Genomic DNA, 23,706 nt, shown 5'->3' on the forward strand with positions numbered 1-23,706 from the left:
AAGCAATTCAGTACTCTATAATACAATAACATATTATTTATTTTGGAGTAATATTTTAGACTTAGTAATAATATTCATTGCAAAATTACCACTAAGTACCATATCAAAACAATGTTTTTAGGATAGCAGGTTATTTTATACAGTTTAATGTACTTTAGAACTATATGATTTCTCCTTTTAGAGTGAGTTCCTTCATGCATTTGGTTCTAGAGATCTAGGTGATCTTCCTTGGTTCTGAGGTTGGTCCACAATCAGGTACAGTTCCAAAGTCTGAAAAGTGTTATAATTATATTTTAAGGAGATGCAATGTCAATTCCAATTTTCCCAAGTACTCTTTAAAAAAATTGTTAAATTTTTACATAAATACTAGTATCTTGGAAATTAGTCATTTCAAATTCACTAACCCCAGATGATTCCTTGGATTTTAGAAGCCTTATATCTTTATTTGGACATAAAGTCATATAGTCTTACTCCAGAATATTTTTAAAAATTCTATCTAAAATATAGTTGTAGTTTTTTTTTTATTGTAAACAAATGGGATACATGTTGTTTCTCTGTTTGTACATGGCGTAAAGTCATACCATTTGTGTAATCATAAATTTACATAGGGTAATGTTGTTTGAATCATTCTGTTATTTTTTCCCTTCCCTCCACCTCTCCCACCACTCTTTTCCCTCTATACAGTTTTTCCTTTCTCCATTTTTGTCCCCCTCGCTAACCCTAACTCTAACCCTAACACTAAACCCTCCCACTCCCCATTATGTGTCATCATCCATTTAATAGAGATATAATTTGTACTTTGGTTTTTTGAGATTGGAATATCTCACTTAGCATGATATTCTCCAAATTCATCCATTTGCATCCAAATGCCATAAATTTATCATTCCTTATGGCAGAGTAATACTCCATTGTATATATATACCACAGTTTCTTTATCCATTCATTAATCGAAGGACATCTACATTGGTTCCACAATCTGGCTATTGTGAACTGAGCAGCTATGAACATTGATGTGGCTGTATCTCTGTAATATGCTGATTTTAATTCCTTTGGGTATAGGACAAGGAGTGGGATAGCTGGGTCAAATGGTGGTTCCATTCCAAGTTTTCTAAGGAGTCTCCACACTGCTTTCCAGAGTGGCTGCAATAATTTGCAGCCCCACCAGCAATGTATGAGTGTACCTTTCTCCTCGCACCCTCACCAATACCTGTTGTTGTTTGTAATCTTGATAATCGCCATTCTAATTGTGGTGAGATGGAATCTTAGGGTGGTTTTGATTTGCATTTATCTTATTACTAGAGATGTTCAGCATTTTTCCATATGTTTGTTGATTGCTTGTAGATCTTCTTCTGTGAACTGTCTATTCATTTCCTTAGTCTATTTGTCGAATGGATGATTTGCATTCTTGGTGTAGAGTTTTTTGAGTTCTTTATAGATTCTGGAGATTAGTGCTCTATCTGAAGTATGATTGGCAAAGATTTTCTCCCACTCTGTACGCTCTTTCTTTGCATTGCTGATAGTTTCCTTTGCTGAGAGAAAGATTTTTAGTTTGAAACTATCCCAGTTATTGATTCTTGCTTTTATTTCTTGTGCTATGGGAGTCCTGTTGAGGAAGTCTGATCCTAAGATGACATGTAGAAGCTCTGGACCTACTTTTTCTTCTATAAGATGCAAGGTCTCTGGTCTGATTCCGAGGTCCTTCATCCATTTTGAGTTTAGTCGTGCATTGTGAGAGATATGGGTTTAGTTTCATTCTGTTGCATATGGATTTCCAATTCTCCCAGCACCATTTGTTGAAGAGGCTATCATTTCTCCATTGCATATTTTTTGCCCCTTTGTCTAGTATGAGAAAATTGAATTTATTTGGGTTTGTGTCTGTGTCCTCTATTTTGTACCATTGATCCACCTTTCTATTTTGGTACCAATACCATGCCGTTTTTTGTTACTATTGCTTTGTAGTAGAGTTGAAGATCTGGTATTGCGATACCCCCTGCTTCACTCTTTCGGCCAAGGATTGCTTTAGCTATTCTGGTTTTTTATTCTTCCAGATGAATTTCATAATTGCTTACTCTATTTCTGTAAGGTACATCATTGTGATTTTAAGTGGAATTGCATTGAATCTGTACAGCACTTTTGGTAGTATGGCCATTTTGACAATGTTAATTCTTCTTATCCAAGAATATGAGAGGTCTTTCCATCTTCTAAGGTTTTCTTTAATTTCTTTCTTTAGTGTTCTGTAGTTCTCATTGTAGAGTTCTTTCACCTCTTTTGTGAGATGATTCCCAAGTATTTTATTTTTTTCGATGCTATTGTGAATGGTGTAGTTTTCCTAATTTCTCTTTCTGAAGATTCATCGCTTATGTATAAAAATGCCTTAGAGTTATGTGCATTGATTTTATGTCCCACTACTTTACGGAATTCACTTATGAGATCTAAAAGTTTTCTGGTGGAATTTCCTGGTTCCTCTAAGTATATAATCATATCATCAGCAAATAGGGATAGTTTGAGTTCTTTTCCTATTCGTATTCCTTTAATTTCTTTGGTCTGTCTAATTGCTCTGGCTAGAGTTTCAAGGGTGATATTGAAAAGAAGTGGTGAAAGAGGGCATCGCTGCCTTGTTCCAGTTTTTATGGGGAATGCTTTCAGTTTTTCACCATTTAGAATGATATTAGCCATGGGCTTAGCATAGATGGCCTTTACAATGTTAAGGATTGTTCCCACTATCCCTATTTTTTCTAGTGCTTTTAGCATGAATGGGTGCTGTATTTTATCAAATACTTTTTCTGCATCTATTGAAATAATCGTGTGATTCTTGACTTTAAGTCTATTGATATGGTGAATGACATTTATTGATTTCCTGATGTTGAACCAACCTTGCATCCCTGGGATGAAGCCCACTTGATCATGGTGCACTATCTTTTAATATGTTTTTATGTGCGATTTGGTAAAATTTTGTTTAGAATTTTTGCAATGATGTTCATTAAGGATAATGGTCTGAAATTTTCTTTCCTCGATGTGTCTCTGTCTGGTTTAGGTATCAGGATAATATTGGCTTCATAGAATGAATTTGGGAGGGTTCATTCCTCTTCTATTTTATGGAATACTCTGAGAAGTATTTGGATGCGCTCTTCTTTAAAGGTTTTGTAGAACCCGGCTGAGAAACCATCTGGTCCTGGACTTTTCTTTGTTGGTAGGCTTTTGATGACTTCTTCTATTTCATTACTTGAAATTGGTCTATTTAAATTGTGTATGTCCTCCTCGTTCAGTTTAGGCAATTCATATGTCTCTATAAACCTGTTGATGTCTTCAAAATTTTCTATTTTGTTGGAGTATAGATTTTCAAAATAGCTTCTAATTATGTTTTGTGTTTTAGTCGTGTCTGTTGCGATATTTCCTTGTTCATTTCAGGGTTTTCTCTCACCGTCTCTTTGTTAGCATGGCTAAAGGTTTATCAATTTTGTTTATTTTTTTGAAGAACCAACTATTTTTTTTGTCAATTTTTTATATTGTTTCTTTTGTTTCAATTTCATTGATTTCAGCTCTGAGTTTAACTATTTCCTGTCTTCTACTACTGTTGGTTTTGTTCTGTTCTTCTTTTTCTAGGGCTTTGACCTGTAGTGTTAGGTCGTTTATTTGTTGAGTTTTACTTTTTTATTAAATGCGCTCCATGAAATAAATCTTCCTCTAAGTACTGCTTTTATAGTGTCCCAGAGATTTTGATATGATGTTTCTTTGTTCTCATTTACCTCTAAGAATTTTTTAATTTCCTTCCTAATATCTTCTGTTATCCATTCATCATATAATAGCATATTGTTTAATCTCCAGGTGTTGGATAGTTTCTCTTTTTTACTCTTTCATTTATTTCTAACTTCAATCCATTATGATCTGATAGAATACAAGGTAGTGTCTCTACCTTCTTGTATTTGCTAACAGTAGCTTTGTGACCTAATATATGGTCTATTTTAGAGAAGGATCCATGTGCTGCTGAGAAGAAAGTGTATTCACTCTTGGTTGGATGGTATATTCTATAATATCTGTTAAGTCTAAATTATTGCTTGTGTTATTGAGATCTATGGTTTCCTTGTTCAATTTTTGTTTGGAAGATCTGTCCAGTGGTGAGAGAGGCATGTTAAAATCACCTAGTATTATTGTGTTATGGTCTATTTGGTTTATAAAATTGAGAAGGATTTGTTTGACATACATGGATGAGCCACTGTTTGGGGCATAGATGTTTATGATTGTTATATCTTGCCGATTTATGCTTCCCTTAAGCAGTAGGAAATGTCCTTCTTTATTCCTTCTGACTAGTTTTGGCTTGAAGTTCACATTATCTGAAATGAGGATGGATACTCCAGATTTTTGCTGAGTCCATGTGCATGGTATGTTTTTCCCCATCCTTTCACCTTTAGTCTAAGGGTACTTCTTTCTATGAGGTGAGTCTGTTGCAGGCAGCATATTGTTGGATTTTTCTTTTTAATCCAATCTGCCAGTCTGTGTCTTTTGATTGATGAATTCAGGCCATTAACATTCAGGGTTGCTATTGAGATATGATTTGTATTCCCGGTCATTTGGTTCATTTTTTAAATTTTATTTATTTATTTATTTTTTTGACACAACTTGGTTCCTCCTTTATTTGACAGTTCCTTTAGGATAATTCCTCCCTTTGCTGATATGCTTCTTTGTTTTTCATCTCTTCCTCATGGAATATTTTGCTGAGAATATTCTGTAATGCTGGCTTTCTTTTTGTATATTCTTTTAGCTTTTGTTTATCATGGAATTATTTTATTTCATCATCAAATTTGAAGGTAAGTTTTGCTGGGTATAAGATTCTTGGTTGGCTTCCATTTTCTTTCAGAGTTTGAAAAATGTTGTTCCAGGCCTTTCTAGTTCTTAGGGTCGCAATTGAAAAATCTGCTGATATCCGTATTGGTTCTCCCTGAATGTAATTTGGTTCTTTTCTCTCACAGACTTTAAAATTCTGACTTTATTTTGTATATTAGGTATTTTCATTTTAATGTGCCTTGGTGTGGGTCTGTTGTAATTTTGTGTATTTGGAGTCCTATAAGCCTCTTGAACTTGATTTTCCATTTCATTCTTCAGATTTGGGAAATTTTCTGATATTATTTCATTGAATAGATTGTTCATTCCTTTTGGTTTGTTTCTCTAAACCTTCCTCAATCCCAATAATTCTCAAATTTGGCCTTTGGAGATTCTGTTCATGATTTATTACCATATTCTCTGTTTGTTCAGCTTTGTTTTCAAGGTTAAATATTTTGTCTTCAATATCTGAGGTTCTGTCTTCTAGGTGTTCTATCCTATTGGTTATGCTTTCTATGGAGTTCTTAATTTGGTTTATTGCTTCCTTCATTTCAAGGATTTCTGTCTGTTTTTTTCAATATCTCTAACTCTTTATTGAAATGAACTTTTGCTTCCTGTATTTTCTCTTTTAACTGTCGATTGGTGTTATTATTCAATGCCTGCATTTGCTCTTTCTTCTCATCGTTTGCTTCCCTGATCATTTTAATTATGTACATTCTGAACTCCCTTTCTGTCATTTCTTCTGCCATGCTGTCATTGGATTTTATAGATGTAACATCTAGATTTTTGGGGGCATTTTCTTCCCTTGTTTATTCATATTGTTTAGGAATCAGTGGGTCATTATGATATTGCAGATTTCCTCTATTGACTTATAATGTCCCTGAAGATTGCTAGTATATCCTCTCTTATCCTTCAGTAGCCTGAAGTCTTGGAGGATGTTGATATTGCGGTGCTCCACAAGGAAGCTGCCTCTCTAGTGGTGGTGACCCTCAGGTGGGGTATATTCCCTGATATGGGCAGAGGTGCCTCCACTTGTTGACCAATGGTCATCCAAAGGGGAACTAGGCTGCAGGTTGAGGCAAGGCCTGTTTGTGCCTGTGTCTCTGGTTTTACTGTCCTTTTGGGAAAACCTCACCTGGCAGGGAAGACTCAACCAGTGGGAGGTCTCGCTGGTCAGATCCCCTCCTAGAGGTTCCTTCATTCTACAACTACCACCTGGGCTGGGCTGTCTTCCTCTGCAACGTTCCCAGGGGCCCAGACCTACCTCCTGGGCCTGGGAACCTCACCATTCCCAGATGAGTCTCCTTAGGCTGCCTCTCCTCAGAGAATCTGCCGCAGTCCTGGAAACTTCACTCCGCCCCTAGGCGTGTCTCTGTGGTGTTCTTTCACCAAGAAGCCGCCTAGGTCCTGGGAACCTCCTCTGCACCTAATCGCCTGACCATGCGACCCCTCCTCTGAGTCACCACCTGGAGCCCCGTACAATAGCTCCGAGACCTGTAGAGCCGCCACACATCTCTTCCTCCAAACAGCCACCCGGTGTTCCGACACAGTCACTAGGAGTCTAAGCAACTTACTTCGTGTCTCCTCCTCCCACCAACCACCCGTAGCCCTAGGCAGTCACTCCGAGTCCAAGTGATATGCCCTGTTCCTCCTCCTCCTTCTTGGGTTAGCCCCCTGGGTGTTCAGGAGCGGTTGCTCCGAGACCAAGGGACCCACTGTGCTCCTCCTCGGGCCAGACCACCAGTGTTCAGGAGTGGTTGCTTTGAGTCCAAACAACTCACCACTCACCTCCTCCTCTTTCTACCACCTGTAGCTCTGATGCAGTCACTCCTAGACCAAGTGACCTGCCACATTCCTCCTCTTCCTCTGGGCAGCCCTCTGGTGTTCAGAAGCAGTCGTTCTGAGTCTAAACAGCTCACCACACAGTTCCTCCTCTGGCAACCACCTGTAGCTCTGATGCAGTCATTCCTAGACCAAGTGACCCACCACGCTTCTCCTTTTTCTCCAGGCAATCCCCCGGTGTTCAGAAGTGATCACTCTGTGTCCAGACAGCTCACCATGCAGCTCCTCCTCAGGCAGCCGTCCAGAGCCCCAGTGGTTGCTCCGAGTCCAAGCCCTGTGCTGAGCAGCCACCTCTACAATGTTCCCAGTGGTCCATGTTTACCGCTCCAGTGGGGGGAGGGGTGTCTCACCGGGCAACTGTACTTCACAAAGTTCCCTGCGTTTCAGGGCTACCGCCACATCTGGGATGCCTCCCCAATGGGAGAGACTCACCCGGTGTCTTTGAGTTGGTCCCAAGTTTCTCACTATTTCCTCTTTTGAATCCTGCATCCTGGAGCAACATGAAATGCAGCCGCCCTCTAGTTTGCCATCTTGAAACCTCCAGTTGTAGTTTTTAAATGACAAACAAATACATTGTCTGCTTGGAGAGACCTGGGGACCTGATATATCCTGACTTTTATTTCTCTTCAAATGCTGCCACCACCATCAGTATTCTTATGCTTCTTCTTGCCAAAGCTGTCAACTCTTTGATCTCAGCATTTAGTTTATATATTATCCATTCCATTGCTTCTCAGGCTTTACCATCATTGGAAGATATCGTACTTGCCATCAACCCTTCCAGGTAACTGCTAAAGCTATCTCCCTGCACAGAGATTAAGGCTTCCTGAATCAGAACAGTCTTTTATGGGTTTTAAGGATGTGATTTTTATGTAAGTCTCTCATCCCCTGAAATATTTGTAAAAGAAATATTAGTAGTTTTAAGTTTCATTGATTTCTCTACAGGATCAACTACAGAATGTTCTTGAAGATGTTTTGATTCTTGTTACATCAATGAAAGACTTCAAGTTGGAAGAAATTCCCCATGGTAAGCTGAAAAGTCTGTGGCTGCACAGCTTTCCAGAGTGATCTATATGTCTGTCCAGCATATCAACTCCAACTACATTGAAGTTCATAGGGTTTGAATATTTATGCATTTCAGCTATTATAACTGTTTCCTATGGGTGGTTGAAGACATGCTCCAAGGTCCAGAGCTTCCTGGTGCAGACAGCCCAATCCCTGTCCCAGCTATGCTGGGGGACAGTGAGTCACCCAGGCACTGTCCCACCCCACATGTACCCAGTGGGTCATATAGTGTTCAGGAGCCATCAGGCCCCAAGAGAGAATATCCCAAAGTGAGATCCCTTAAATATTTGTATTTTCCTAATTAAAGGTTTCCTAATATGTTGTCTTCATTTAAACATTTAGTACTTTATTAATTATAGTTTTATGTTTCTGGATATAAACATTTTTAACATTGATCAGTACTGTATATGCTTGTAATAAAACTTGCAACAAAGTTTATTATAAGAGGAAATGTACCAAATTATTCATTATTTATATCTAGAGAGGTTTAAGACTGAGTTCAATAAGTTGTCATTACAGAATAATTGCAGAAGATACTCAACAGGTTTACCACTGAAAGACCTACCAGCAAACTTTGTATTAGGTAGGTTTATATATCTGTTATTTCTATTCTTACCATTCTTGCTGTCATGAACTACATTTAAAGCATTGGAGATCCCTGATGTTTTATTTACAGATTTTCCCTCTATCCCTCCCCCTGCCCTGCAATATTTTGTTCATCTGGTTTTAATGCTGCACAAATGTACATCTTGTCATGCCTGTTTGCTTTGGATGCTGTATGCTGAGCTGTAGCAAGTTGTTACTTTTGTTATCTGTATACAGTTGCTTGCTTTAAATTAGCAGATCCTGAAATAGCTTTATTGCATATCTAAAATAAAAGTATTTTATATAAAAAAATAATATGATGGCAACTATCAAAGTTATTTCCATGTAGACTAGCTTAAAAGCAGGTTTTGCGGTTTCTGTCATTTTATTTCACTCAACAATGAACTCATACAGAAGAATGACTTATTCTCTCCTCCATAGGAAGCAGCCTTGCAGAATATATAAGCAAACTGAGAATGACACCTACAGAACAGTATAATTAATGCTATAAAACTTCCCTGCAGGGAGCAGTGAGAGAACACCAAAGAAGCAGTTAGCTCCTTGAGAATTGCCATGGAGGAAAAGGAGTCACAAAACTTAGATCTGATAGTAAAGAATGCAATGTTTATATGCATGCATAGGGAGATGGCTGGTAGAACTTCTTGTCCCAATATTTGAATGCTCTCTACATTATGAGAGAATAGAAAAGAAGAGTTCATGAAAAAACCCAGTTATTTTATTCAAGAGGATTAATCAGATTATTAGAGTAAGGTTCTCATATCCAAATAATTTTACCTTTAAATTTTCTTGCATTGTCTCCCACATGAACTTTTGGGAGACACTTCATATCTGAATCATAACAGTTTTATTAATTTAATTATCAATACTGTACAGAGGAGCAGAGAAAGAACCTCAGCTAAACAGGGGGAGGAACAAGCATGGATGTTGAGATTAACTTCTGTACTGGATTCCAGAATCAGAAGGTACCATTCTGTGAGATGTTATGGGAAGCAGCAGATATGCCTTTAACAAGTGTTGGGTAAATTTGTCAAAAGCCGAGGCTCACCCCTGCTTCAGTCACAAATAAAGCCATTTACACTTTTTGCCTCCTATTTAAGGGGCTAAAGAGACACAGGAAGACTTGTAATTTTATGTGAAAAGAAACTTTAGGATGCAGGCCTGCCATCAAACAGGCTCATCCTCTCATCATGGAGTTATGTCAAGGTGAAGGAAAAACTGAAAGGGAAAAACAGGGAAGAATACTTTCACCTTTAAATTTTTCTCAGATACCTTTGCTGGCTTCTGATTTTTGCTGCCACTGAAATGCCTCCATGATAACCTACCATGATATTAAGATGAATCCTCTCTTGACCAGGGTTTTATTTGGTAGCCTATGGTTAATAACTGTCTCACAAAATACATATACTAAAGCCCACTGCAAGTCCTGCTAATCCAGACACTAACAGACACCTGAGTAGACCTCATGTAGTCACAGAGACATCTGTGCAAACTCCGCTGCAGGTGGGAACTTAGCTGTCTGCCTCAGTTGTCAATTAGGGAAGTAGTCACTTCAAGGGGACATTGGGCCTTTCTATGGGCATTTATAAATATAAAAATTGCAGGTGTCTGTGCTAAGTTATCTATTAGGCAGGGACCTTGGATGTTACTAAGCACATCATCATATATAGGAAAGTCCCCCAACACAGAAAAGCATCTATTCTCTCATATTAATCATGCTGAAGCTCAGGAACCCTGGTATAGATCATAAATCAGGAAGGCACTGTGTCTTTTCTGGCTCATTATTTTGTCCCCAGTGCTTCAAGAACAGTGATTATTTTAGAGTAAGTGAGGAAGAGAGGAAAAAGAAGTGGGAGAGGAAGACACATGACATCTTAAAACCTGGGGGCAAGGGAATTAATAATTTGGGCCTGCTTCTTGTGCTACAGTCTCTGTGTCAATGAGTTTGGTCATTCTAACAAAAGTTTCCCAGTCCAAGTCCAGTTGTTGATGTGAAGCCAGAAACCCCTCCTTGAATATCAGGCAAGATTCCTTGTAAGTAGTAACCCTCTATTGAGAAAGTAGTCTTTCCTCTTCTATTCCAAGCATGCACAATGAGTCATCAAGCGCTTCACCTGCATGCACACTCACACACACACACACACACACACACACACACACACACACAAACACACACACACAAATTGACATGCAGGGCCACTGGAGTCCACTGCCCCATACTGGAGCTGGTGACCTGAGCAGGTCTCATGCCAACTCCAAAGAAAACCCATGGACTTCTGATCCCATACATTCAGAGTGATCTGCAAGGTGCTTCACTTCCTCTTTCAAGTTGTTATTAGAGAAAATATAAACTCCAGTGAGAAATAATATTTTGCAAATCCTGCCCACCGCCCTCTTCTCTCTGAGGAGTCTGTCCTTGTCCCAAGCATCCTGTGCTTGCTCCAGATTGAGGATAAAAAGACAGTTTGTTGTAAAGCATCTGCATTCTCTGCTCTGCTGGCTAAACTTTATTTTAAACTGGAAGGTTCTCCATTAAAATGAAAGACTCCTGGTGCTCTGCGATCACTCAGGAGTCTGGTATATGAAGCATGTGATCTGAAAGACCGTAAACATAGATCCTGGACTGGAGGCACCAGTCCATATGGAACTAGAAGCACCTGCAGAGTTACACTTTCTTTCTGGGAATGGAAACTACTTCCATTAACCATGCCATTTATTGTTGGTACACTTTCTCTTTGACACTGGGACTTTTATGACCCTGAAGGTCTTGCTCTCCTATGCTATTTTGTGTGTGAGTGAGTGTGTGTGTGCAGATGTGTGCGTGCATTGGGGATGGTTATTCAGATTGAACCCAGGAGCATTCTACAATTCACCTACAACTGAACTAAATCCCCAGCCCCTTTTTTAAATTTTATTTTAAGGTAGAGTCTTACAAAATGGCTCAGACTGACCTCCTGCCTCAGTTACTTGAGTCACTTGAATTACAGACATATGGCACTGAACCCAGGACATGCCTTCCTGGAGATAGCTAATTCATAGAGAGTCAGCCATCTCTCCAGCATATTCACCTTACACAAAACAATCCAGGTCCCACACCACCAATTCCCTCCCTATTGGTCTTCCAAACTCTTGTGACACTATTTGATTGCCTTATTCATACCAAGTCCAGGTCCCAGAGAACAAGGGATGGCCTTTTCTATTAGAGTCCACTGAAATTATTGAAACATACTAATCCTAAACATGCTTATGCTGCCTCCTCTTTTCTTCCTGAAGAAATAAAAGAAGTCTTTTTCCCAAGTTCTCTCTCAACTTCCACACTCTCTGCCTCCTGACCAACACTGCTACTTCCCATATGGCCTGGTGCAACTGTTTATGGAAACTGTAGAAGTCTTGGAGAGTCAAATCTGTTTTGGTGAGTCTTAACATACCAGATTTAAAAAAAAAATGAAAGGTACCATTCCAAGAACCCCAAACTTGCAAAGCTTCTCAAAAGAGTCAGGACAATTGCATTCATAGCTGAGTCCCTGGGTCTGGGTCCTGGGAGCCCACCCAGTTCTCTGCATTCTGGTAGGCTTTCCCCATCCTTTGTGCTGAGGAATAGGAAGGACTGCAAGAGACGGGAGGGGAGGAAGGTCACTGTACCTGGAAAGTGGAAATTGTGCAAGCACTATTTCTAATGCACATAATTTCTTTGGTGGTGGCTGCAAACTTGGGTCACAGAAGAGGAACAGGAGCAAAGGCCCACAATAATGTGGAGTAGAACTAGACTTGGACTAGTTTTCTTTCCATTTCCTTTCCAATGAACACTTTAAAGCATCATAAAAGTCAGATAATTTTCTTTCTTGGGTGTTCTTACAATCAGATTAGACTTCCCATGAGAATAAAATGGCCTGTTGTGATTTTATGACATCTCCTTCTACTGATTGGTATTATCAGAGCCTGTGACCAGAGCTCTGCCATTCCCAGGACTAAGAACTATGGGAAGATGGTCAGCTTAATGTGCATGCAGGCTAGGACCTGTAAAATTCTAAAGGATTTTCCTGCTGCAGTACCAAGGTCATTGCTCCCTCCAATCAATGCCCCTGGCTACATATCACTTCCTGGACACCACAGTAAAACCGTCCTCAGCCTACTGACACTTAAGGGACTCTGATGGGGCTCAGAGAAGTCAGAAGGCCGACTGCAGAGTGCCCTTCAGTTTTTGCAGAAAAGTGCACTCTCATCATTTAGTGGTCTCCAGGGGAAACTGCAGGGTTCTGCACACCATGACCCAGGAACTTCCATATAAGAAAAATGTGGTCCTCTCAATTGTAGTCCTCCCCATCATCATCACAGTGCAATGACAGGGCTTTCAGAGCTTCTTAAGCAATAGATTAGCTAATGCTTCCACCTCTGGAAGAGAAGTAAAAGTCAAAACATTTACAGGGTTTTGACTGTTAAGCTTGGGTGTGGTTTGGGATCCTAAAGGGGACACTGCAAAAGGATTCTCTGGACTCCTGGGTGCTAGGAAACAGCTTGTGCAGCCTCTTATATCTCATAGTTCCTAGGCTGGAACTGACTAACCCTGGAATTCTGTCTGCCTGGAGTGACAGTCAGTGAGGTCATCATAAAAAGTGTTTTTTCAAAGTGGTGAAAAAGATTGTGTTCTTGGAGGAAAGACAAAAACAGGTGGTCAGCTGCAAGTGTGTACCTGGAAGGATCATGAAAATTAGGATCCCTGCATCTGATACTGCAGGTCTGGGGTGTAGCTTGAGAATCTGCATTGCTATCAAGTTCTCTGGTGAAACTCAGTTGGTCTGGGACCCACTCTTAAAAGCCCATTCAACCATAGCATAACTTAGAATGGTTTCTTCTTAAATGATAGGGGACAGACAGATGTGAGAATATGAAGTTAAGAAAATAATTTTATAAAGTGGGCCCACTGTGCTGATCCCCACTTGCTTTCTTTTTCAAGAAGCAATTTACCTGCAACCCTACCAGGCCTAGGTGGACAAGAAGCAATTTACCTGCAACCCTACCAGGCCTAGGTGGACAGGATATGTCATATTCTTCAGGAAACTACCTGTTTTCTGCAGGAAAAATACAGTCCTGAAATAATGTTCATAAGGAAGTAAGATTTTAGTGACCCTTTCCACAGGCCAGATGCCAAAACTCATGATGATAAAGACAATTCCTTCTAATCATATAATCTGTAAGAATTTTTGGTTAAGAATTAAATAAGAACCCATAAGCATAGGTGAAAGTCACCTAGAGTTGTGGCAGTGGGGACTTGACAGTCTGAAATCATTAAGCTATCAGTCAAAAATCATGATGTGGACATTGTTGGGACTCTCTGGAAATTTCTCTAGGAACTTCTAATGAAACTAGAGTGCAGAAGAGGCACACAGTCTCTCTCATTTCTGAGAGGACTCACTCTCTTCCTTGAGAGTGTCCTTTTCCCTTGTCCTATCCATTCAATAAACTCATGCCTATTACTCTGAGTGATATTTCTGAAGTCTTTCTGACCTGATCACAAGAATTGGGGTTAGAAGGGGAGCCTTTGCACTGTCTCAATTTCCCAGAAGTCACCAGTTCAGTAACATTAAACATTTGAAGATTCTCATGATCTGCATTGATCTTGCTCCAGATACACTGTCAAGATTTCAGGGGCCTCAGTCTACAGCTCTTTCAGGAAGAGTCAAAGGTAGAAAATGTAAGAATAGGGGTAAACACTAGGAGTGTCTTTGCCCTTATCACACTTTAGCAAATAGGTTTACCAGGAGATAAATTTGGACCCATTTCTGAGCATCAAGTGCCCTTGTTTCCCACTTGAACTTGCAAATGATCAATGATGCCAGGATTCTCATCATTTATATTTCCTGAGGTCAGGTTTTAGGTGACTTTATAAGATAGACATAATTTTTTATTACTTTTTTGCAAAGATTTACATGTGATGCCTTTCATGCTAGAGGTTTACCAGTACAAAGGGGAAGCCTCTGTGCTGTGCAACCAGCATGATTTCATATGATGATCATTTCCTGCCTGCAGTCTCCAACACATGGGTTCTGGTCAATGCTGGGTCCAATAAGAAAACTGGATTTAGCCAATCAAAGGTGAGCAGTGCTCTGAGCTACTCCCTTCCATCCTGTTTGGCACAATCAAACTGCAACTACATTTGCATCTGTCAGAAGTTATTGTTGCTCTGAAACCCCACCAACAGAAATCCACAGAGCTATTCCTGTTCTATTCACTCAAGAATTATGCCTCAGTTGAGGTGGTTCTTAATATGCACTGTAGATCTAGTGAAAAATGATTTCCTGAAAATAGAAAGTTTTGGTTTCAAATGTATGCTCACTGACAAAAATGTTATATGTAATACAGAAAAAAGCAAGCACTTTCAGAGTTGACTTATCCATTGGACACAGTAGGCAGAGTGCCTACATTGCATGGAAATGTTTTATTTTGAAGTCCTAAGAAAAATAAATAAATACATTCTGTCCTGGATTATATTCATCTACATACCAGCTCAGTAGCAAAATATAAACTTTTAACTTTCTTTGAATAGGGAGGGGTCCATGAAGGCAGACACACTCTCTGGGACTGTCTAAAGTCATGCTCCAACATGTGAGCAGTATTAGGTCATTCTCAAAGCTTGTATAAACAAACTTTTTTCATCACATTTTTCATTGGTGCATTATAGTTGTGAGACCAGGGCAAAGAACAAATAGTTGATTACCAAAGAAAGGGAGATGGGTAGATATCACTAACCATCAACTAATTGCTAACAACCCCTGGGTGAGAGGAAGGATCACATCCTCCAATACAGGCAATCATCACCTGGTTGACTATCTTCCTGCCCTTTTGATCATCTTTGGTCACAGAGGCAAGATAAGAGGTGAAGAGGATGAAGAGGATATGAGAAAAAATAAAACGTAAAATTTAAAAAGAGAAAATTCATCCCCACTCCCTTGAGCATCAGCACTGAACTCTTTTCCAGAGTGTGCTCTCTCTCTCTCTCTCTCTCTCTCTCTCTCTCTCTCTCTCTCTCTCTCTCTCTCTCTCTTCTATTCTTTAAATAAAACTTTTCTTGCCTTGGCATTTCTTGGGGGTTTAATTTTCAACAGAGGAGGAACAAGGACCCAATCCTGATTTTGAAGACTGGTGTCAGTTGTACATAATGCTAGAATTTGTTGTGACATATTAATACATGCATTCAATATAACAATATAATTTGGCTAATATCAATCCCCAGCACTTTCCTCCTCCCTCCCTACATCCCACACCTTGGTCCCTTTTCACTACTGATCTTTCTTTGATTTTTAGAAGATCTACCCCCTGCTTTGTTTTCTTTTCTCTCTCTATCTTTCATATATAACATATAACCCTTAACCTTCTGGGTTTGACTTATTTACCTTAACATGATGTTCTCTAGTTTCATCTATTTTCCTGCAAAGACATATGTTCAGTTTTCTTTATGGATGTGCAAAACTACATTGTATACATATACCACATTTTCTGTATCCATTCATCTATTGATGGACACAGACTGGTTTTATATTTTGGCTATTGTGAAATGTGTTGCTATAAACATGGATATGTATGTTTGTTCCACTGTAGCATCATGGCCTCAGTTCTTCAGGATAAATAGTGAAGAGCGGTACAGCTGGGTCATATGGTGGTTTCACATCCAGTCTTTTGAGGAGCACCCATATTCATTTCCATAGTGGTTGCACTAACTTACATTCCTGCCAACTGTATGAAAGTTTTTCTTTTTCTTCACATTCTCTGCAACATTTATTGTTTTTATTTTTGATGACTGCCATTCTGACTTGTGTGAGGTAAAATCTCAATATAGTTTTGATTTTCCTTTCTCTAATTGGTAAAGATGTTGAACAATTTTTATATATTTCTTGGTCATATGTATTTCTTCTTTTGAGAAGCATCTGTTTAGTTTATTTGCACATTTATTATTTCGGTTATTTGATTGTTTTAGAGATTTAATCTTCTGTTGTTCCCTGCTGATACTCTTGGTTTCAAGTGACAGAAAACCAACTCTAACATAGGCAAAGGTATTGTGTGTGTGTGGGGGTTGTTCTTTTACAAGTAAAAACCCTGTGGGTAGTTCTGAATGCAGGCACAGCAGGTGTCAGTGATCCAATGTCTTTTTCTCTCTCAGTTCCCATTCCATTTTATGGTCTCCCCTGTAGACAAAAGATGACAATAAGCTTTCCATGCTTACTTTCTACCAGTCATTTGTGGGCCTCTTAATCTGTCTGGGCCAACTCAAGCCAATTTGGGAGAATAAGTGCCTCCTTGTTTAGGGAGCTCCCATGCTGTGACTTCTTAGGCCTTGTCACCTGCCCCACGCACCCAACATGGGGTGAAATTCAGGGGGAGATACCAGATAAAATCAGGAGCTACTTCTGGAAGAAGAGAAAACAAACACTATAGAGAGGTAGCATCCTCTGGGCAGACTGCTATCGCGTTCCCTCTGCCCGCAGAGAGAGACACGACAAACGTCTGAAGCTTTGGAAGTTTATTGTGCACAGTCTTCCTTTCTTTCCCTCTTTTCTATCCCTTTCTCTCTTTTCTTTCTCTCGCTCTCTTTCCCTCTGCTTAACTCTCGCCTGCTCCGGTCGCTCCGCTTCTCCCGCTCGGCTCACGCCTGCTTCGGCCGCTCCGCTTCTCCTGCTCGGCTCACGCCTGCTTCGCACTCTTCTTCCTCGCTTCTACCCCCCCTCCCAGGAAGTTACCAAGCTTATATACACTTCAACCAATCAAGGGAGAGTACATGAGGTAAACGGCGAACAGCTGTAGGTATAGAATAGGCACACGAGAGAGGCATGCACTAATCACATTGTTAACTAGCTAATACTGTATAGCCAACCGCTTTTGGCTCAGCGCCAGGCGCCATCTTGACCGTGCCCAAGGCTGGGAGTCCCGGGTACCCCGACAGTTCCCCCTTCTTTATTATAAATTTAAGGCTCGGGACCGTGTCTGTCTTAGGTTGAGTGGTCAGCATATGTCCTTACCCGTCATCAGAGTCTGCAGAGCATGCTGCAGCTCCTGTCTTAGGTTGGTACATAGCCACCTCCTTCATTACCCATCTCTGACTACCGGTCCAGCATCGAGAGCCATACTTGTGGGGAGCTGCCGGCCTTTAGGGCGGTCATGGCCTGATGAAAGATAATCCGATCTCTCTGTTGGCTGTCTTGTAGGTGCATGCCAAAACAAATGAAGAGAAGGGAGCCAAGGCAGAGGAGCACTATCATAGCTCTTAAGCCTGCCCATTGTTTGAAAAAGCCACAAATAGAAAAAACTATTTAACCATATTAGATACAGAAACAATATGCACCCTAGTAGAATTAGCTTTGACAATTTCAGCTCTCGGTTTTGAAATAATACCATCAAATTGTTAAAATAGGCTGACAATTTTCTAGATAACCCAGCCACGGTGCTGGAATTATCATATACAATAGGGGTAACACAAACAGTTCTTAAGGAATAAACGCATCCCAATCCTAAAAGTTCTTGCAAGATATCCACTGGTTCTCGTAGTAAGTCCATTCTTTGATTTACAAGAGGTAAGCCTGTTGTTAAATGCTGGTTTAGGGTCTCTATAGTCTGTAAGGCTGCAGCTGTATTTTCGGCCAGGTAATTGTTGTTACTATGTGGTTGTGTCAATGCTGCTGCTGCAGAAGCTGCAATGGCAATGATCACAGCTACTGTGATGCCAAAGTCTCTTCTGTTTCTTGATAATAGCACTGGCAATTCTGTATCTGTAACAGAAACTGGGACTGGTAGAAAGGTAGGAATGCACATCAGAATTGCACAGGTGGCAAAAGAACCATTCCAGCATTGTGAGAAATAGCACACGGTTAGTGAGCAGTTAAAAGTTGTGTTATTAGAAGTACCAGTTAGCAGAAACATAAAAGGAGAAAATACACAAGCTGACATGGGAGGAAAGGCAATATTTCTGGTACAGTTAAGGTCAGCAGAACGAGTTGTCCTACTCTGGATCTGATCTGCAGCATAATTCCATCGGCAAAGTGCAAAGGTTCCTCCTGTTAAGGCAAAGAAAGGCTGTAGATCGGTATATCTTTGTCTAGAAATGAAAAATAGCCAGTTATCGAAAGGGTTTTTCAGGAGTTGGGCGATCAAGAACAGTATGATTTGAGAAATTATCGGTAGAGTTAACAGACCTGTAGAAGAAATGGTGGGAAATGGGGGGGGGAAAGGAAAAAAATATGTTAGTTAGAAGTAAAAGATATGGCCAGGCTCTAACAATAGCCCATAGGTCCCGGTTTGCCTTTCCGTCTGAGTTTTTGTTATTGAGGGAAGGCTCAGGCTCATCACTGCAAGGAGGAGCAGCATCACTTGCATGTTGTACAACGCTGATCAGCCTTTCTGGGATCCAGACTGGAGTCTGTTGATCCTGTGGGAAGATACAAACAGACCCTCGGACCCAACGAAGGACTGGGTCCGGTCCTTTCCAACAACCTGTCAGGATGTCTTTCCATTTTACCCATACTTGAGGAGTATCATGGGGATTATAATGCCGATCAGCTGCAGAGTGGCCGTCCCTATCCAAGGTTAAAAAATTTAGAATAAAGAGAACTAAATTAAGTTTATCTTTAGGAGACTTGTAGGAGGCTCCTATTCCCCCTTTTTGTTTATTTAAACAATTTTTTAAGGTAAGATGTGTTCTTTCTACAATGCCTTGTCCCTGAGGATTATAGGGGATGCCAGTGACTGATTGGATGTTAAATGTTTGTAGAAACAACCAAAAGCTTTTGGAAGTATAAGCAGGGCCATTATCTGTTTTAATAACTTTAGGTATGCCCCAGCCAGCAAATGCTAGTAGGCAGTGTTGAATGACATCTTTTACCTTTTCTCTGGAATGAGCGGAAGCCATAATGACCCCTGAAGCAGTGTCTACTGACACATGTACATACTTGACAGTACCAAATTCAGGAATATGGGTTACATCCATTTGCCAAATATGATTAGGTAGCAGTTCCCTGGGGTTAACTCCAAAGGATTGTACTGGGATTAAAGGAGCACAATGTTGACAATTTTTTACTATTTGTCGAGCCATACATTTAGAGATAGGAAATTTTCTCCTCAAGGTAGTGGAATTTACATGGAATTTTTCATGAAAGAGTTTTGCTTGTTCCTCTATATAAAAAACAAAAATTGATTTGGTGGCCATATCTACCAAGTCATTAGCATTGGCCAAAGGTCCTGGTAAATTAGAATGAGCTCTAATATGTCCTACATAGAATGGATGTTTACGCTGTAGAATAAGGTTTTGTAACGTGATAAAATAAAAGGCTACAGTGGACGTGGAAGAAATAAGGGGTACTGTTTCAAGAACATGTGAAGCGTTGACAACATATAAGCTATCAGATAGGAGGTTGAATAGCTGATTATCTGCTAATTTAAAGGCTAATATTACAGCTGCAAGTTCAGTAACTTGTGCGGAGTTGGGTGGAACTATTATGGTGTGAAGTTGTTTACTGATAAGTACTGTACCCACTCCATTTTTGGAGCCATCAGTAAAAATGGTTACACAGTTTTTAAGAGGCTGGGCACTAGTTACTTTTGGGAAAATTATGGGAGTATTTTTACAGAATTGAATCCAGGGATGTTGGGGATAATGGTTATCGAACTGAGCTGAGGTGGAACAATATAATACTGACCAATCATCATCATTATTAATTAGCCATTTAATTTGCTGAGTGGAATAAGGAGTTATAATAATAGACGGATGGATTCCAAAAACAGTAATGCAAGATTCTATTCCCTTGAATATTACCTGAGCAATAGCTTGGGGATATGATTGTAATGTTTTAGCTGGAGAGCTAGGAAGATTTATACTTTGTAGAGGTCCTCCTTGCCAAACTATGCCAAAAGGGGCATGTTTCTCTGAGATTATGATTAAATTTAATGGTTGAGTAGGATCACAACGATCAACGTAACACTGCTGAAGTCTATTCTCTACTAGCTGTAAGGATATCCGTGCTTCGGGAGTAAGTTTCCTAGAAGAATTCAAGTCAGGATCACTTTTAATATATCGAATAAAGGTTTTAATTCCCCCGTGGATAATTTTAAATAGGATCTGATCCAGTTAATATCACCTAAGAGTTTCTGAAAATCATTCAAGGTATTCAATTGATCTGTCCTAATGGTCAACCTTAATGGTCTGACTGTAGTAGCAGTGAGTTCTGTGCCCAGATATTCTTGGATCTCTTCCAATTGTAATTTTTCAGGGGCTATCACTAATCCTCTTTTTTCTAATGCTTGAGTTATAAATTGTAATGCTTCTAATAATACTTCTTTTTCTGGATGGCAAATAAGTATGTCATCCATATAATGATAAATCAATAATCTCTTAAACTTTTGTCTAGTAGTTGTTAACGCTTTATCTACGTATATTTGACATATAGTAGGACTGTTGGCCATACCTTGAGGCAACACGGTCCATTCAAATCTCTGATCAGGTTGAGTGTGATTAAGAGAGGGCAAAGTAAAGGCAAATCTCCAACAATCATCTTTGTATAGGGGTAGAGAGAAAAAACAATCTTTTAAATCCAAAATAATAGTAGGCCAACTTTTTGGTAGCGCAGTGACAAGAGGGAGTCCACATTGGATAGGTCCCATAGGGTACATTTGTTCATTTATGGCTCTTAAATCATGTAATAACCTCCATTTTCCTGATTTTTTCTTTATTAAGAATATTGGAGTATTCCACGGAGAAGTAGAATGTTGTAAATGACCTGCTTGTACCTGCTCTTGTACCAACTTATGAGCTGCCTCTAGTTTCTCTTTTGTTAGGGGTCACTGCAGAATCCAGCGAGGCTTATCATCTTTCCATACTATAGGGATTGATGGTTTATCAGTGGCCCCTAGGAAAAACCCAGCCCATGAGAATCGTTCTTTGGTGGGAGTAAGGGCAGTGATTGGGTAAATCCTTGACTATGTCCTCCTAATCCTTTTTTACCATTATAGTTCATGTTTTGTAGCATATTTTTTACAGGAGTCCCTTGGTAGATCTGATCAGTGGTGAGTTTCATGTCCATTTGCTGCAGGACATCTCGTCCCCATAAACTAATAGGAACATTACAGACATATGGCTGGAATATTCCTGTATGTCCCTCTGTATCCTTCCATGATAGTGAGGAAGCACTTTGATTGGGGCTTTCCGCTACTCCTAAGCCCCTCAAGCTCTGAGCTGCTGTGATCAATGGCCAGTGTTTTGGCCAGACCACTGCACTAATAATACTTTTGTCTGCTCCTGTATCTAATAGACCTGTAAATTCCATATTTCCCACTTTTAATTTTAGGAGGGGCCTCTGTCCCATATCCATAGTAAGATTTATTAAAGTAGTTCCTGTTGATCCAAAACCTCCTTGTCCTCTATTTATATTTTTACTGGGCCATAAAGAATGTTGACTGGGTAGCACAAGCATTTGTGCAATACGATCCCCTGGAGAGATGACCGTAATTCCTTTTGGTGAAGAGACTAAAGCTTTTATTTGTCCAGTAAAATCAGGATCAATAACTCCTGAGTGTACTATAAGTCCTTTTAATGTTGAAGAACTTCTGCCTAACAATAGTCCTACACTGTTTTGTGGGATTTTTTCATGCCAGTCAGTATCAATCATCTGTACCCCCATATCTGGGGTTAATATGAATCTGGAGGTGGCACAGATGTCCAATCCTGCACTCCCTGAGGTGGCTCTACGCTCCCCTTCTCTGTGGGAGGATACCACTGTCGGGGAACTTGTTGAATTGCCCTGTATATTTGTTGTGGGCCCCGGGGAGGGCCCTGTCTCCCATTTTTTTGGAGTTTAGGATTTAGACCTAGAAAATTACCCTCCCTATCTCTAATAGACTGACAGGCACTGCTCCAATGATTTCCCTTTTTGCATCTTGGACATAGCCCAGGTCCGGTTCCCAAACTATTCCCTGTATAGATGTTCCTACCTTGGGCAAGGAATAGCCTTTTGTTTGGACAAGTGGCTTTTAGATGTCCCATCTGTCCACACACAAAACATGATCCTAGAGACTCTTTATTAGTTCTTTGAGGGGATCTCCCCTGGGCTTGTGCAAGTGCGGCAGACAACAAGGTGGTTTGTCTATCTATGGCTGCTACAAAGGCACTGCTTTGTGCTGAAGTATCATTTACATCTCTACACACTTTTAAATAGGTGGATAAATCTTTATTTTTCCATGGTCTTATAGCCTCCTTACACCATTTGTTAGCTTGTTCGTAAGCCAATTGTTTTACTAAGGGCATGGCTTGATCCGCATCTCCGAAGATGCGTGATGCTGTTTGAATCAGCCTGTCCACAAAATCTGCATAGGGCTCACTACTCCCTTGAGTTACTTTTGACAACTGGCCTTGTAAGTCTCCTGCTCCTTGTAATGTTTTCCAGGACTTGGTTGCAGCTACAGCAATTTGTGCATAGACTGCTGGATGATAATTAAGCTGCGCTTGAAGAGTCTCATAAGGTCCCACACCCATAAGCATGTCCCTATCAACTTGGGGATTTCCCGCTGCCGCATTTCGGCGGGCGGTATCCGCAGAAATTTCTTGCCATGATGTCTTCCACATAAGGTATTGTCCCCCAGACAGAGCGGCTCTAGCAAGATTAGTCCAGTCCTGGGGCACTAAGTTTAATGACGTCAAGGTGTCTACTAAGGTTATAGTAAAGGCTGATTGAGGACCATATGTACTAACTGCTTCTTTTAATTGTTTTACTATTTTAAAGTCTAAGGGTTGGTGGAATCTTTGATTTTGAGCATCCTCAAAAACAGGATATGCTACAGATCCAAGATGACTCCATTCTAAGCGTGATCCGAAACCGGACGCTTCATGAGAAGAGGTTCCCTATTTAGGGGAGGTGCACTAGGCAACACAGGCACTAGAGGGGGCTCTTTATCTAGTCTTAATTTTTGTACTCTTTTTTCTAATTCTTCTCCTGATAGTTCCTCTTCTGATAATTCCTCATCTGAGTTAGTTCCTCTTTCTGAATTTTGAGAACGATATGAGCGTTCCTCTTTTATTTCTTCCAAAACCTGTCTTCCTTCAGCTAGAGGCTCGGCGAGTGAAGGTTTTTTGTTTTTGCCTCGTAGACAGGATTTAATGAGAGACCAAATAGCCATAGTGCCTACTGGTAAAGGGCTTTGCCTATCCGCTACATGAAGGTCCTCCCCCAGCTGTTCCCACTGTAGGGTGTTTAAAAGGCCCTCATCCAAAAACCAAAGGGAAACCTTTTCTACAGTATCAAGAAATGCTCTAGCTGTTTTTACCTTTAACGGTGTCCCATGGTTTTTTAATAGCTCCCTGAGGGGCTGTTGCATCCTGAATTTAGACGTTTCAGACCCCATTGTTAC

At 40.2% G+C, this 23,706-nt stretch overlaps 1 pseudogene; it reads right to left on the bottom strand.

The window, feature by feature from the left end:
* Positions 1 to 7,276: 7,276 nt before the first annotated feature.
* On the bottom strand, positions 7,277 to 22,840 carry LOC124975208 (PRELI domain containing protein 3B-like; annotated as a pseudogene).
* Positions 22,841 to 23,706: the final 866 nt, after the last annotated feature.

Source organism: Sciurus carolinensis, unplaced genomic scaffold (genome assembly GCF_902686445.1).
Source record: "Sciurus carolinensis unplaced genomic scaffold, mSciCar1.2, whole genome shotgun sequence".
NCBI classification, from domain to species: domain Eukaryota; kingdom Metazoa; phylum Chordata; class Mammalia; order Rodentia; family Sciuridae; genus Sciurus; species Sciurus carolinensis.